This window comes from Paroedura picta, chromosome 3, assembly GCF_049243985.1.
Source record: "Paroedura picta isolate Pp20150507F chromosome 3, Ppicta_v3.0, whole genome shotgun sequence".
NCBI lineage: Eukaryota > Metazoa > Chordata > Lepidosauria > Squamata > Gekkonidae > Paroedura > Paroedura picta.
Genome location: NC_135371.1, coordinates 93,605,597 through 93,618,427, shown reverse-complemented (window position 1 = coordinate 93,618,427; position 12,831 = coordinate 93,605,597). Strand labels below are relative to the sequence as shown.

Sequence of the window (12,831 nt, the reverse complement as noted above, 5' to 3'; positions counted from 1 at the left end):
CTTCCCCCCACCCCTCTCCTTACCTGCTGGCATGTCACACTGTGCTGGCCCTGCTCCCGCCAGTCTCCTGAGGCTTGCCCCATTCTCTGGAGGGTGGGAGAGCCCTCGGAGGCATAGCAGAGGTGGCCCCAGCTCAGTGACAAAAAGCACTGTGTTGCGCTGGGCTGGCCCCATCCCCCTGGACTCCGGAGAGTGAGAGCAGTCTCAGAAGAATGGCAGTGGTGGCAACAATGCCAGAGCAATGAGTGCACCTCAGTGCTCTGGTGACGCTGCCACAGTCCATCTACTGGCACAGTCCCTGGAGGTGGGATTACGGACCCCACTTCCATAGACTTACATTTGAGGGAGCGTGCTAGTAGATGTTTGTCAGGGTTCGAGGGGTCCGCTCCTCTTCTTTGCTCCGCCACAGTGTCGGCAGATGGGAAGGCAGGTCGGAATAGCACTTGAGGCAGATAGTCGACGTCTCAGAATGGAGTCCACCGGGAAACCCAGGCTGAAACTCCCGGGTTCGTGATAGTTTCTTGCACTATCCCGAACCCCACCTCCTCACTGACGCCGACCTCTCACATTAAGTAGCTTTCCTCCCTCGCATCCCCCGCCCACCGAACCCTTAAAGGAGAAGCTCCAGCGTCTTGCATCCGTCGTTTCAATCTTGGGCGGCTCCTTGCCCGGCCAAGACCGCTCCTCACTCCTCCCCGGTCCTCCAAGCGCAAACACTGCTCCTTGTTGAGGACTCCCCCCGCCGAGGACTCCCCCAGACCCGACTCTGCAGGGTTGGATAAAGGTCCAGGTGATACGCCTCTCGTTGGTGAGTCCCCGGGTAGGAGCGGCGAAGTCGGAGAAACCCCGACAATGTTCCACATTAAAAAGTGGCATATAAGAACCAGCTTTTCTTCTTCTTCCAAATCTCACCCACTTCCAGCTCCACCCACAAAGACTTCAGGCATGTCCCAACCCACTGTTGGCAACCCCATTGCACTGTAAAGTTTGGTGAGAGCCAGTTTGGTGTAGTGGTTAGGAGTGCGGACTTCTAATCTGGCATGCCAGGTTCAATTCTGCGCTCCCCCACATGCAACCAGCTGGGTGACCTTGGGCTTACCACAGCACTGATAAAACTGTTCTGACCAAGCAGTGATATCAGTGGTAAGCGGCAGAAATGCTGTCTGAAGCTGTCTGTCCATGAGGTTGGGAGTTTGATCCCAGCAGCCAGCTCAAGGTTGACTCAGCCTTCCATCCTTCCGAGGTCGGTAAAATGAGTACCCAGCTTGCTGGGGGGTAAACGGTAATGACTGGGGAAGGCACTGGCAAACCACCCCGTATTGAGTCTGCCATGAAAACGCTAGAGGGCGTCACCCCAAGGGTCAGACATGACTCGGTGCTTGCACAGGGGATACCTTTACCTTTACTTGCACAAAGTTCTAAGGGTATCTAACAACTAAAAATGATACAAAAATAATTAAAGTGAGCTATCATACTTGATTGAGAAGGGAAACAGAATTCAGTGTGGTTAAAACATTAAAAAACAACTACACCAATTTCAGTTTTAACTAAGTATCAGTGGAATAACATAGATTAGCGATCCCCAACCTGTGGGCCGCAGACCACATGTGGTCCGTCGACTAATTGGAGGTGGGCCCCGAAGGACGCCTTCTCTCCCCCCCCCGGCCCTTTACTTCATCCCCTCTGGCCCTTTACAACCCACTTCAGGTGTCATTGTCTCCCATCACTCCCAGATGGGACTATCTCGTTGCAGAGAAACAAGCTCAGGGTTCCCATTGATTTGTCATTGTCATGAGTTAAAATTTCCATGAAAATAAAATGTTCCTTATGCTCATTGTTGTGGCATGTCTGTATCTTATTTTGAAGGGATGTTTAAACATTACTATAGCGATCAGAGAGCGTTAGGGCAGTGGTTGAGAGTAGAGGAGTAAACTACCCCCCCCCCACCGGGCCTCAGTAAAAGGCGTTGAGTGGTCCCCGGTGAGTGGTCCCCAGCGTTGAGTGGTCCCCGGTGATAAAAAGGTTGGGTACCACTGACATAGATAACATTTTCACTCAGTACAAAGAAATTTGGAAGAAAGAGTGGCCGTGACTTACCAGTGGCTACCAGTTGACACCATGGATGGTGTCATGATGGACACCATGGATGGCCATGAAGAAGACATGGTTGGTGTCAGTCTGTTCCCAGCAGGCACTGCGGTGAGGTGAGTCAGCAATTCATGACATGGGAGCAGGGCCTGGGTGCCCTTATAAGGTATCATGTGTCCGGGCCCTGCCGCTGATGGCTATCAGGATAGTTTCCCACACATCCTCCATGTGTTTTGTGTTAGGGTTGATTCTTGTTAATGCTTTGCATTTCATCACATCTGTGGTAAAGGTCACGAGAAAGACCCTTGGTTCAGGGCCCCAGTCTGTGCACTGCAGCCCTGAGGATGGGGGTGGCCATAAGGGACCAGCTTGACAATGGGCGCAGCCTACCTGGCTGGGTAAACCAGGGCCCAGAGCAAGGCATGCTAGTTGGCCAAATGAGAAGGGTGTCTGTTGGTCATCTTATGCCTGCTTCCCCATGGGGACTCTGTGGGTAAGGGATCTGCCCTCCTGGCTGGGTAGTGACAAGTTCCAGGAGGCCCCTAGAGCCAAGCACTGAGCAGCCAGATGGTTGAGGTGGGGTTTGGGTCTTCTCGTGCCAATGGGCCAACCCTCCAGTTGCAGGGTATATTTGGTATCAATAAAGCTGTGGCCTTGTTAAAGCCAATCATGAGTCGTATCTTTTGTGGCCCACATGCCATCCTGCCAGTCAAAAGAATTCTTTTCCTTTCTCCCATCAAAGCTCCATGAGACAATGCTCTTGAGCAGTAGAAATACGTATGACTTTAAGGAAGAAAGGACTGTGAAAAATGGCTTACAGCTGGAGTAATTTTAAGGTCCTTATACCAAAATAAAAAATACAAAACATCTTGAGATTGATAGCTCGGAATGACAAGCTAGATGAAGAGTTATAATCAAAGATGATCTAAGATGCTCCAGATCTCAGTCCTCAAAATGAATATGAAAAGAGGTGTCAATTCTACCTAAAGGGCAAGGACAAAAACAGTCAGAATACAAAATATTCAAAAATCTACCGTGGCAAGCCTGAGAAGGTTTAGCATTAAACCTAGCCAGGCAAAAAGTTCTTACATATTGAGAGAGTAAATTATATGCGTATGAAAGGAGAATTTGGGGTGGTGGTGGTGAGAATACCAATATATTGAAAGCAACAGACACCATGTTTTAAATGTGGTACTCAACTAATCAAGGTTCTTGATTAAGGCAAGAGTCTTGCATTTTCCATAGTTTTTCATCAGATTGGGTGTTATGCCAAGGGCCAGCAACTTTTCATGAATGTTATGTCCAAGTGGATCTAAAGGATTCCAGTCCCAGTACAGAAGAAGCTGTTCATCAGCATCATGAACTCCTGGTTGCATGATCTGCTCCCTGTTAGTGATTGGGCAAGCAGAATATATACCTAACTGATGAATGCTCAACATTCTCTAATTATGTTAGTGTTCTGGAATGACTAGTTGATGTTCATTTTTTGATTTTTTTAAAAAAAAGTGGGAGCTAGATGGAGCTCCAGGCTTAATTCCACAATGAAGATGTTTTGTTTGAAAGAAATAACTTTGCAGTCAGCTGGGGATTTTCTTAGTTGCTCCCCCCCACCCCCAAGAGATTTAATCTTTGTTAAAACACTACAATCCTTAGGTGGCCAAGACTTGTCTGCTCTTGTTAGTTCTCAGAAGTTAAGCAGGATTGAAACTGGTTAGTTTGTGGGTAGGAGATCAATGAGAAAGTTCAGGATTGCTATATAGAGCCAGGTAATGGCAAATCACCTCCACTTATCTTTTGGCTTGAAAACCTCATGAGGAGGGGTCATCATTAATCAGTTGTGACTTGACAGCTCTTTCAGCCATCACCACCACCCCTCTAAATAGCAGCCTGAATTCCCCAGCTTAGCCCAACATTTGAAGTTGGAAGTGAAGCAGGGTTGGCCACAATAAACACTTGGATGGAAAACCACCAAGGAAGACTGGGGTTGCTATGTGGAAGAAGGCAATGGCAAACTCCTCCTCCTCATCTCTTGTCTAGAACACCCCATGGATGAATCGGTTGTGACTCAATGGGTCATTCTTCTTCATTGCAACACATGTTACACATATGGAGAAATTACAAATTATTAAGAAAGAGCTCAGCACTAAAAACCAGGTGTAGAACAGAATGATAATAAAATAAGAGCATAATGGTTATCTAATATTGGGACATCCTTGCATGATTTTTTTGGTAAAAGAATTGGCAGAGGGATCGAAGCAGGGAACCAAGCATTGATACCCCTTGCAGAATCAACTGTATAGCATCCCAAAACAGTAGTCCTCTTCTATCTTTATCTACCGTAGGGAGGGGGGAGGGGGAGGAAGGGAGGGAGGGGAAGAGAAATGACCCCTTCTTTGTGAAAATAATGAATATATTTTACACAAAGAAGCTGATCTAGGATGAAGGAACAGACACCTTTCCAAAAATAGATTTGTTCCTCATTAGTAAAGAGAAGATTCAAAGACTTTCATGACATGCAGTCAAAAACCTAGATGGAACAAAAGTTACCTGTTGTGAGTCTTTCTGTCAAAAAAGCTCAGAAAGGTAAACCCCACCCTTCTTTTCGTTTGACTGTTTAAGAAAATGTGTAGGTTTATTGTATTAGTCTCTTTGAACAGTAACACTAAACTCCTGTCAGAGAGGTTGGAATGGGAATGAATGCCTCTCTTTTGAACTGTTTTCCTGAGGTTTTTTTTTTTTTTTTGCTTGACTTCATCTGTCATTGGATGGCTGCTCTCTATTTATTCTTGAGCTGCTTCTCTTTCTAAAATGAACACAAAAAGTTCCTTGTACTGCTGGGATATACAGCAACATACCTGATGTCAAGAATGTTAGACACCAAAAAAGCTTTAGGAAGATTATCCATTAGTTAGATGTTTTGGCTCTATGAATCTCAGAGCCAACATCATGAACATCAAGCTTAATAAAACGGTGCCTATAATTTATATAGGTGTCTTCCTGTTTCTACTACAAAGCCTTTCTGTCTCTTGTCTTTTTGTTCCTTGTCTGTCTCTTGTTCCACCTGCAAACAGTGAATATATGGTGGATTTTAAAGTATGCTTCATTAATATCAGAAAGGATTACTGGGTGTTTCTCATGCTTTAACTTTGGATTTATTAGAGTGAATACCTTAGTAAACAAGGCAAATGACATTTGTGCTAATGCAACAAAAATGTTAAATAATATGGGGACTTCCGGGGAAATTGCAACCTGAACAGGAGTCTTTCTAATGACTCCAAACTTATCTCACTGAGAATAGAGAGAATTTATTCCTCTATTCCAACCCCTCCCACTGTAGGGAAGATCCAATTGACAGATCCACAAAGGGGAACTGATTTATACATGATCTACTTGCATTCTGATAACACCAAGATCAGTGGAAAATAAGTGGTACTTGCACTCAAGGCCATCCTCCAACATACTTCTACTCTCACTTGAGTGCAAGTACCACTTATTTTCCACTGATCTGCAACCTTTTGGTTAGCCCTCAAAGAGCCAGTCTGGAACTGTTATTCATTTCAGAAGACTGGCCGGCTGCCAGCACCATTGAATCTCACCAGTAAGAGGGCTTTTGAAAATTTATGGATTACAAATTTCAGAGAACCAAAAAGAGATGTATGATATTTTTCTAGGAGAGTAGGTAAACTGTATTTAATTTAAAAACCTTATTCAAGAAAACTCTAACAAAACAACAGATATAGAGGTCTGATTGTGGCAGCGATGCCTGATCCAGCTGCAATCTGCATTTTCATCTGTATGATGAACTTTTTAGCATTGTTTATACATGTGGAATATCCTTTCTGTGGACTATATGATCAGCCATTTCTTTTCATCTTTTCTCACTTTTCTTCTTTGAAGATTTTTTTAAAGGTCTGTGCTTGGCTCTGCTGTGATACAGCCATAAAGATGCAACATACAGACTTGTACAGATTGGCAGATTCATCAATTAGATCACCTAATAGATATATTATCTACTAGAACTACTGTTTTTTATATTCCCTAGAAAATTAAAACAATTTGAAGATTATGGAATCTGGACTAATTTTTTTATAATGTTTCTTCTGTTGACGGAAACTACAAGTAAATTTGCATATTGGGAAACAGAAGCATGATTGCTGGGCAAGCTCCTCACCTCCACTTTTTTTCCTATTCCTTTGCCTTCTTTAGGTGAATTTTAACAGACTAATACAGAATTTTAAAGCCAATAAAACCAAGACATTTTTCTTCCTTTTTTCTTACAGTTTTTAAAATATTTTCCCCAATATAATTGTTTATAATACTTAAAACAAAACCCCATTTTCTCTTTTCATTTTTCTTCTTTTCTTCATTTCTTCATTTTCTGTTGTTTATTTGTTTTTCCATTTTTCTCTCTTCCCCCTCCCTTCTTGATTCCCTCTCTCTTATTATGTCTCTCCCCCTTCCCTTTCTTACTAAAACCAAATTTTAATAGATTATAAACTGCTCTTCTAGAACTGAAGAAAAGGTAGAAGCACTATTGCAAATAGGCTTGGGCGCTTTGGTGCCGGAAGTGGCTGCACCGTGGGGGGGGGGGAGAGGCACGGGTGTGGAGCTCCATGCCTGCGTGTGTGCTCCCGCTGGCACACTGACACCCACGCCTCCCCCCGCCATCAACTGGTGTGATGCTGGCTGCGTCAGGAGTGACCGACCGCTTTGGGCGCTGAAGCGCTCAACCCTAATTGCAAACATTGATGTATCAAATGCAACAATGTGAAGAAAGAACTTAGAAGTACATTCAGAGTATTCAGCGAAACATTCAAGAATATGAGGAAAGAACTCAGAAGAATATCCAAGAAGCATATAATTATTGGCTAGACTGTCAGAAATCAATGTAAAACAGAGCAAAAGCAAACAGAAGAAATTGTAAGAATTTAAAAAAAAGAAAAACAACAATGATATATACTTAGAAAGTCAAAATAATCAAATTCAAAAAGCAGATTAAAGTATTGAAGTTTTTGGAACTTCTTAGAAGATTTGGGGAGGCCAAACTTGAAAAAAAACTTTCTCAAGCTGCTTAAAGTTGAGTTAAAGATACAAGGAGATTTTCTGACAATGACCAGATATATAGAGTGAATTCAAAATTTGCAAATTTGCATGTAGCCATTTATATAAACAATCCACATTTAGAAGTATTAGACACATTATAAGCCCCAGTAGGAAGATATCTAATCCTAAAACATAGACTCCTGGAAAGTAAAGTATGTGTATTAGCAACAATTAATGCACCAAACAATACTAAAGTTAATTTTTAAATGTTTCCCAAACTATGCTAGAATTTCAAGATGAAGTTAAAATGTTTTTGAATACATGAATGGAGTATTAGATCCAAAGAAAGGAAAGATCCAATAATTTTAAATATGTGAAATTACCCAAAAAGGTATCCCAATATTTAGGATTAGATATCTTCCTACTGGGGCTTTTAATGTGTCTAATACTTCTAAATGTGGATTGTTTATATAAATGGCTACTTTTTGTTTTGATATACTTTACCTAATTTTTAATATTCATTTTTCTTTTTTATATGTGTTTCATGGAGGTATAATATTTGGAAGTACTGGAATTAGAAGATGCCTGGAGGATAAAGGCAGAAGTTTTACTTTTTTCTACAACAGATATCAAGCATGCTCAAGAAAAGATATGTGATGCTCCACTCCCCTCTGCTGACAGCTCAAAAGCAGCTCTTGCTTTTTCATCGGCTTCTGGGTAGCTTGTAAGAAGTATTTCTCTAGCCACCCTCAGACTCCTCCTCCTCAGGTTTTCCTCCCCTTTGTGCTGCTCAGCCTTCTAGTTGAGGGAGAAAAATGGTTGCAACCTGCTTGCACCTTACTGGATTTGTGGCGAGTTTCGTGGGCTGGATTGGCTTGATCGTGGCCATCTCCACCAACGACTGGGTCATGACATGCGGCTACACCATCACCACCTGCAGGAAGATGGATGAGCTAGGATCCAAGGGGCTCTGGGCCAACTGCGTCTTGGCTACCGGGCTCTATCACTGCAAGCCACTGATGGACATCCTCATATTGCCAGGGTACGTCCAGGCCTGCCGAGCACTTATGATTGCAGCTTCAGTTCTGGGACTCCCCGCTGTGTTCCTCCTGGTCCTGCCTTGTAGCCGAATGGGCAACGAACCTGGAGTGGCCAAATATCGACAATCCCAGCTGGGCGGAATCCTTCTGATCCTCTTGGCCTTGTGTGGTATCGTGGCTACCATCTGGTTCTCTGTGAGCGCTCATCGTGAAATGATGATCATGAGCTTTGGGTACTCTCTCTACACGGGCTGGATCAGCTCTGCTCTTTGCCTCTTTGGTGGGTGCATCATCGTTTTCTGCTCCGGTGACACGCAAGCATTTGGCGAAAACCGTTTCTACTACGCCTCGGGATCCAGTTCTCCCAGCCATGCTAAAAGCGCCCACGTATAAAATGCTCTGGAGACTTCGTACCATCCTCGACTGCTTTGAAATGGGTCGGTGGGTTTTCTTGGTGTGTTGAATTTGCGTATGTCTTCGTGCACAAGGTGGCCGTATCCCTGTGCAAAGAACTGCCCTACTAGCACAAGTAATCTGATATTGTGAAAGTATGAAACCAATATGATTCCCTTAATAGATCAGATCAGTCTCTGAATTGGTCCAATTGTGCATGTTTGTGTGCTCATGTTACTATCAAAAAGTGTTAATTGGTCTGGTCCTTATCCTTTTTCTTTTCTCTCTCTCTCTCTCTCTCTTTCAGAAAGTGAGCTAACAAATGCAGGTTGTTTTGAATTGTCTGCCTCATCTTGCCAACATTAAGTTACCATCTCTTCTTTCCCCCGCACCCTGTTTCAAGGCCGTTGCAGGGACAAACTTATGATGAAGTGGGGAGGAAGAAGCTGTATTGTTCCATCTGCACAAATGTTTCCCTTTTCATGAGATTAGGGGGTTTCTCTTTGCTTTCTCTGCACTCTTTTTAAAGGAATCTGATCACTTTCGTAACAGTGTTTTTGTCTAAATGCATCAGTATGAAGGAGGCACAGCCAAATGTTTCTAATTACAAGGTAAATAACAGAACATTTGTACACAGCAGCCATTTCCTTAACATTCTTTTAGTATATCAGTATAGCAATAAGTGTACTGGCTCTTTGAATTCTCAACTACCTTGAGCCTCAGGGGAGGGTGATATACAAATGTAATAAATACAATAAAATAAATAAACTTGTATTTTTAAAAATTCTGTAGCTCTTTCTGTTGTAGAGAGATCACCTTCACTAGAAGGAAGCAGAGACTTTAGTGGTGGGTTCTACTGCTACCACTGGCAGATGGAAGCCTCCAGTGGGGATAAGGAAGGTGTGGTAAGTCTGGGACCGGCTTCCTCTTTTTCCCTTTTTCTCCTTGCTTCTACAGAATCTAGAGGGAAGGGAGAAGTAACAAAAGCAATGATTCTGAATTTTTTTTGTACAGCACTATTTTCCAGTTTGAATGATACTGTAGAGATGTTTTCACTGAAGAGATATTTCCTATCATGTCTGAGGCAGATAAGAAGTAAGTTACCAATTTTATATGCTAATCTAAGAAGAAAAGGACATATGGGGGAGATTCACATTAACTAAACAGAAAATCTCTTATTTATTTATTAAATTTTTATACTGCTCTTTCCAAGGGCTCAGGGTGGTTTACATCATAAGAAATACAATAATAAAAGAATCAAATACTGTACAGTTGTAATTAAGATTTTTAAATTATTTTTAAATTTTAGGTCAATTAAAAATAGTTTCCTATGGCACTATCCCTTGGGGATAGCAGCATATAGCCTACCTCAACAATAGTGGAGGGAATAAAGTGTGAGAACAAGAATGTTGCTAGGTATACTTACTTATGTGCATTCATTGTGAATGCAGCTTCCATATGATATACCAAGGAAACAATCCCAACAGGTTATTCAGAAGCAAATCCCATTGCATTCAATAGTATTTACTCTCAAGTAAATCGGAAAAGAGTTGCAACATAGTCAAGTCAGATTTTATTGCATGTAGCTATGGGCCTTTACAATACAAAAGGAAAATATAAAAGGATTTAAAACATTTCAAATCAGTAATAAAAAAGTAAATAAGAGAATGTGCAATCTCAGATAATAATTAACATAAGAACATTTCCAGATTACATACGTCCTCCTAACCTATAGCTATTCTAGGTACTTGCTCTCTGCAGGACCACTTTGGCCCTTATTTTCTTTGCCACAAGGGCAACTAACAACATTTTGTTAGAAACATAAATCATTCATTCTTTCTCACATAGATTTGTCTATAGTAGCAATGCTGTTTGCAAAAGCACAAGCCACTACTAAAATTGCCCAATCACTATGAGTCCAGTGCTTGCAGAGGCAAAGAATCTGCATTTCAGAGAGGGTTACTTAAAGAAGCAAGAATGTGTTCCTTATTACCTACTAAGCCAGCAATTATAGGTATTTTTGAGTGTTTTTACTCATCAGGAATATTGATTTCTGTTGCTAGATCTGTGTAATTCTATTGACAGAGAAACAGCCTTGTCAGATGAAGATACAAAAGTGTATAAATGAGTCTGCATTCTGCTTGAATTCTCTTAACTGGACAGCTAGGAACCAGAATAATAATTAGAGTCTGTTTTTATACCGTGTTTTTTTGCTATGTTAAGGAGTCTCAAAGTGGCTTCCCTTAACAAACAACAATCACTTTGGGCAATTCTGCAGCAGCAACGCACTGTGGTAGTGCTGCATGTTCTGCTGCTTTCTGTGTCCCCATGGGTGACACATTTCGGTGGTGATCCCAACCCGTCCCGGATTTGTACATGCAGATGGACGAAGCTGGGACGGAATGGTTCCAGCACTCACTAAGGTGGGCGGGGGGGGGGGGGGTCAGGGAGCTTGCAGGAAGGCGGAATTGTGTGAGAATGCAATCCCACCTTCCTGGGGAAAAAATGCCCCATTAGGCCACGTGGCGGCATGAAGTAGCACAGAGGCAAGTGGGGCATTTTCTGTCCCCTTTGGTCCTCTGTAGGACTCTTCTGCATCCACATGGACTTCTGTCAGGCTAGGCCCCAGTGGCCCCTGGAGTGCCTAAGGCAATGCAGAAAACATCCATGTTCCCTTAAAGTGGCTTAATTCATGCCCGGCCCAGGAGAGGCCTGCCCCAGTGGCAATGTCATGTGGCAACGGGGAATAGCTCCGTTTCCATATGACTGTCCTCCTGGCCTTTTCCGCCTATGCAGAATAAGCCTTTGTGATGTAGGTGGGGCTGAGAGAGTTCTGAGAGAAATGTGACGGGCCCAAGGACATCCAGCAGACATGTGGAAGGGTGGGGAAGCAAGCCCAGTTGTGCAGATTACAGTCTTCTGCAAATCCTAGTTCTGTAGAAATTTGTTGAATAGCCAATTTGGACCTGTCTCATATTCTGAGATTAATTTACCTCATAGGCTGCTTTGATGATAAAACAGGTCCTCATTACAATTCAGTTTATTAATGAAGCAAATAAACAATGATTGCATCTGAAGAAGTGGGAGTAGATAAAGGGACTTAGTGTCAGGCAGGAGAAAGCATGGAAGGCTGAGGATGTAGAGGCTGCTAGAGCAAGGGGAAAGAAAAGAGGGAAAGCTGAAGACAGGAAGGAAGACTAAGGTAGGTAAAAAGGAAAGAAGGAAGAAGCACAGGGGAGAGGCTATAGGGTTTTTTTCAGGAAAGAAGAAATAGCAGTGATTTACATGTGTATGTGTTGTGGGGGTGGGTAAAATCCTTTCCAAAATGGAACCAACTCCTGTTGCTTTAAGAAACAAATGCCCTCAGTGGCTGTTGCCTGTTAGGATTGCCAGTATACTGTTTCTGTCAGTAAAATGCAGGTGGGAGGAGGTAGGGGCCTGTCCCTGGCTGTTTTGGCTTCTGATGTAAGAGTTACCAGGGCCAGGCCCCACCACAATTTAAGCAGCTAAAGACAGATAGGCAGATAAACCTAAATTTGCTGGTAGGTGGGAAGAAAAAATTTAAACAGGAAAAAGGGAGATTCTATTGGGGCTTTCAGAAAGGGAGATATGAAACAGTAAGGGAGGGAAAAATTAGATCTCCCCCATAAGTCCTTGTGGGTCCTCTCCTTTTGTTTTTCTAATTCTTCTCCTTGAGGGGAGATTCATTGGGCCAGATCTGACTACACTACTGAGAGACTTGATGCCATGTAAGTTGCATGACCCAGTCCTGTACAGCTGCTTGCTACTGTTCAACATCAGCCACCCCATCAAAGTCATGAGGTGTTATATACTGACTCAGAACTCTGAGACCTGGAATTTAATCACCACTCTTCTGTGGAAACTCACTTTGGGCCCGTGACATTTGTAAGGGTGAAATGAAATAGAGGAGAATGCTGTAAGCTGCTTTGGATCCACATTTTGGAGAAAGGCAAGATATAAATGAAGAAGAAAAAATCTAGTTGAAGATAAAAAGTTGGTGGGTGGAAGGGGGAAAAAACAGGGAAAGTTTGAAAGGATGCCAGGAAGAGGGAAATAGTGTGGGGAGGGGAATTCAGGGTAAAATGAAGTGGCTCCCACAATTTTTGTGGGTTTGGCACCACGCAACTATTATTTATTTATTTTATTTTTGATTTATAGACCGCTGCTCCCCAAGTGGGCTCGTGGCGGTTTACATCATAAAAACATCAAAACACAGTAAAACCCCCAATAAAATCTTCCCAGCTGA

At 42.8% G+C, this 12,831-nt stretch overlaps 1 pseudogene; it reads left to right on the top strand.

Moving 5' to 3' along the window:
* Nucleotides 1-7,946: 7,946 nt before the first annotated feature.
* On the top strand, nucleotides 7,947-8,662 carry LOC143831264 (claudin-11 pseudogene; annotated as a pseudogene).
* Nucleotides 8,663-12,831: the final 4,169 nt, after the last annotated feature.